Genomic DNA, 4336 nt, shown 5'->3' with positions numbered 1-4336 from the left:
GAAAAACGATTTAAAATGAGAAAGTTATGTCCGTCGGAAGATTGGGGGTTGAATCTGTGAATTCTGCAGTTTTTAACTTAGAAAATTTTTAGCAGAATGACCCCTCGCGCGTAGGCGCACTTGGCGCGTACGCGCCGTTCTTCGAGAAAGCATCATCCATGCATGCGCGTGGTATGCACGAGCGCGTCGATACGCTGCATCGAATGCCCAGCCATTTTCCAGAGAGTTGTGCCAGAGTTGTGCCAGTTTTGTGCCTGGGGCACAATGTATTCGCGCGTATGCGTGGCTGACGCGTGCGCGTCGTTTGGCTAATTTTCAACCCATGCGTTCGCGCGTATGACGCTTGCGCGTCGATGAGTTTTAAGGCCATCCATGCGTGCGCGTGGAGTGCGCGTACGCGTGGCCCTGTTTTCATCCCAAAGTTGATTTTTGAGTTTTAAAAGCCAAATTTCATACTTCTAAGCCTCCGATCTCACCACTTATATCTTAAATCATTATGATATGCCTAGCATGAGGAAAAGAGCTAGTGAATGTGGTAACTTGCGAGTGAAGCAAGGGAAAAATGAATGATCCATGAGGATCAAAGATGATTATGTGAGATGTGGAGGATGGCGGTGGAAGTGCTTGTTATGCCATGGGCCGAAGGGCCGTAATTGTTAATGAATGGCTGGTTATGGATTTAACCGTGAGCCGAATGGCTGGTTATGGATTTAACCGTGAGCTGGATGGCTGGATTATTGCCGTGTTACGACGGAGCCATGATTATGGCTAAGTATAAATGCATATATGCTGTTGAATGAATTGTGAATGTTGCACTTCCACCATCGGAGATGAGGGTTTCCCTGTATATGATCTCGCGATAGCTTATCTCGGTTCGTTACGTTATCGATCGGAGTGTTGCGCGTTCGAGTTACGGTTTTTGTTTACTCCTTTTTCTATAAAGGCTCCTAGTTATAATCAATCATTCATACTACTATACGTACTAAATTTTGGTTTTAGAGGTCGTAATACCTTGCCATCTCTGAATTATGACTTAAGCATAAGACTCTGTATGGTAGGGTGTTACATCTATGGTCACCCCACCTAAAACCGTGACCATAGCCTTAACTATTGTCATTGTTTTCACCGTGACCATAGCCTCTATGGTCACCCTTCCCTAAAACCGTGACCATAGCCTTATCTATAGTCACAGTTTTTCGCTGTGACTATAGCCTCTATGGTCACCCCACTTTAAAATCGTGACCATAGCTTATCTATAGTCACCCCTCCTTAAAACTGTGACCATAGCCTTATCTATGGTCACGATTTTTTGCCGTGACCATAGCTTATCTATGGTCACCCCATCTTAAAACCGTGACCATAAATAATTACAAATTTTTTTTATATTTTTTATATTTTATTATATTTTTTATATTTTTTTATAACATAATTTATAAAGGAAAAATTCAAAAAATCTAAATAATAAAATTTACATTATAAACTAGATATGTTTTAATTCAAACAACACAAATCAAAATAGGATGTACTTTATCCATTACATATAATATCGGATAGACTCCCTTAAAAAAAAGTACAAAAGACATCAAGAAATACTTAAAATTTAATTTTATGAACTTATTATAACATTTTAATGATTAATTGATTAGTCCACCTCATCAGCAGCAGCTTCATCATTCTTAATAATCCCACTGACTTTTTCTCCATCATCAAGGTTTGGGGCTTCATATCCAACAAAATTAGGACCATTTTCCATATAATCAAAGGATTTTCTTTCCTTGCATTTGATCCATTCACATTCTCTTTATTATTGAACCTTGTTTTCTGAGATAAATCATAGCAATAAATAAATATAAATAAAAAATATGGTAGTAAATTATTTAATCAACACAAAATAATGAACAATTATATAAACCATATGATATCAATGATGTTCAATTCATTAATTTATGAAACGAGAATCACATTGAAATGGAGATTAATTAATTAGTTATAAGAGATATTAACAATTAGAGTACCTATATAAGCACCATAATAGTTAGGTATAAGTAGGCTTTTGTATTTTACAGTTTAGTGATAAATCCAATCACTTTCTTCTTCAATTAAATCCATTGAATTACAACAAAAGAATACTAAAATAAGTACAACAACTAAAATTACGTGATTATGGAAACAATAACCAAGAAAGTTTGTAATTACACATTAACAACATTCTTTCTCAACAAACCATAATACTCCTCAATTCTCATTCTCAACTAAAGAAACACCCAATTAATTAATTAGTTAATTAATAATAAGTATTAAGCGACAAGTAATGAATTTCTAATCTCTTAACTTCTTACCGAGACCAAGCATTAATGACACATGCTAAAACAATAAAGCAATCAAAAGATCTTTACCCCACATCTACATACTGAAAAAACAAGCACTGACTAAGATAGGAGCTAACAAATTCTACTTCTACCAACAAATTATGCTTATTGATCATTTTTAACAACAAACTCAACTATACTTTTTCAATCCAAAGCAGCAAACAATATTGAAAAAGAAAGAATTTACAGATTGAAATTAACTTAGCTTGTATATATGTACGGCATTTAACATAAGAAACTAAGCATGGCATACTTGCACACACAAAATCGTTCAACAAACTTTAGGGATTATGTCAATTAAATAAATAAACTTTGCGTATTTGGATTGCAATAGAATATTAATTTTCAGTCACTTCACTTAATCAAAATTTCATGCACAAAACCGAGGAAAATTTGGATTTTTTGCAAATCTCGATCAGCTACTTGAACAAGTTCACTATCCATCTATCATTGAACGAAAGGCTTTAGGTATCAAAAGCAACTAGGGAAAAGAAATAAATCTGTAATCAGATAGAAATGGTCATATGGAACTTGTTTGAATATAAAAAAAAGTTATCAAACCTTTGATAACATTCCAGGATTGGTAGCTCCTCCAATGAAATTCAATAGTAGAAGCTGCCCAGGTGGAGCCCGGTTAGAGAAAATTGATGAGCTATATCTTGTTCCTGTCATGTGTCAAACCCAATCATGTGTTAATTTTCACAAGCAGAGCAATACATTATCCAGTACCCAACAACTTGTATTCTGATTAGAAAGTAGAAGGAGAACCAAAGAGCTATACTCCTCAGCTTTTGCTTTATAATAAATATTTATCTAAAGTTTCCACTCCTTAATATCGTGGATGCAATTGACCAAATCCCTTCAGCTTACCATCTATCAGTTAAGCAATGGATATACCTACAGGTCCAGTAAAAAGAAAAAATTGTTCCTCTAACAGGTCCTGGTATATGCTATTTCAATTGTAAAGACTTTCAAGTTTCAGCCATATAGCGATTGTAGATGAACAACATAAGATGATAAGAAAAGCTTGTAAAAATGTAACAATGAATTCTGACCATTATATGTTAGCCACCAAGTTCGACGGCGATGGCACACCCCGCAGCAGCCCCAACAGCGACGACGACGAGGTGTAGCGGCGCAAGCAGCGCCCCTTTCTCCGTCGCGTGCTTCCTTCTCCCCTGTCCTTCTCTCTCTTCCCGATCTCTCTTCCTCTCCTCTGATGCGCGATAGCAGCGGTGCTCCTCACAGCTCCATGGACGGCGACGGCGGCTGGGCAGCTTCTCCTTCCTCCGTTCTTCTCTTCTCTCTCGGCGTGGGTGAGGGGAAAAGTTGCACGTGTGTGTTGTGTGAAGAGGGAGTGAGCGCGGAGGAAGGTGAGTGAGGGGCGTATGCGTGGGTGTGAGGGGTAAGGGAGAAGGGTGACTTTTAGGCCACCCCCAAAACTGTGACCATAGACCCTTTTAGCCTACCCCCAAAACCGTGACCATTGACCTTTTTAGGTCACTTTTTTTTTTTTGAAAAACCGTGACTATAGACCCTTTTTGGTCACTGTAAAAAATCGTGACCATAGACCCCTTTAGGTCACTCCTCAAAACCGTGACCATAGACCCTTTTAGGCCACCCTTTTTTAAAAAACTGTGACCATAGGTACTCTATGGTCACCCTTTCCAAAAAAACTGTGACTATAGCTTTTTTTTGTCACCCTAAAAAACTGTGACAAAAAAACCGTGGCCATAGACCCAAAATATTGTAGTGATATATGAAAGAACTTACTTAACAATGCTATTATTATCTTTTGTTAACAGCAGGACAAACGCTTCAGGAATTGTACAACACCTGATACAACAGGGTTATTAATACTCAAATTCCTTCTTATGTTCTTTAAATTGGTATCCAAAAAATGGTAGTCATATTAATTTTAAAAAAATATAATTATAAATTAAATTAATAGTGTCAATTAGATAATT

At 37.0% G+C, this 4336-nt stretch overlaps 1 long non-coding RNA gene across 1 annotated transcript; it reads right to left on the bottom strand.

Moving 5' to 3' along the window:
• On the bottom strand, positions 1468-3777 carry LOC110267886. Its single transcript, XR_002355847.1, has 3 exons — positions 3425-3777; positions 2931-3034; positions 1468-1821 (listed from the first exon to the last, which is right to left on the bottom strand). It is a non-coding gene; the product is annotated as an uncharacterized LOC110267886 (long non-coding RNA).

This window comes from Arachis ipaensis, chromosome B02 (genome assembly GCF_000816755.2).
Source record: "Arachis ipaensis cultivar K30076 chromosome B02, Araip1.1, whole genome shotgun sequence".
In the NCBI taxonomy this organism is placed as follows: Eukaryota; Viridiplantae; Streptophyta; class Magnoliopsida; order Fabales; family Fabaceae; genus Arachis; species Arachis ipaensis.
Note: the sequence above shows the minus strand (reverse complement) of the source record. Positions and strands in the feature narration are given on the sequence as shown.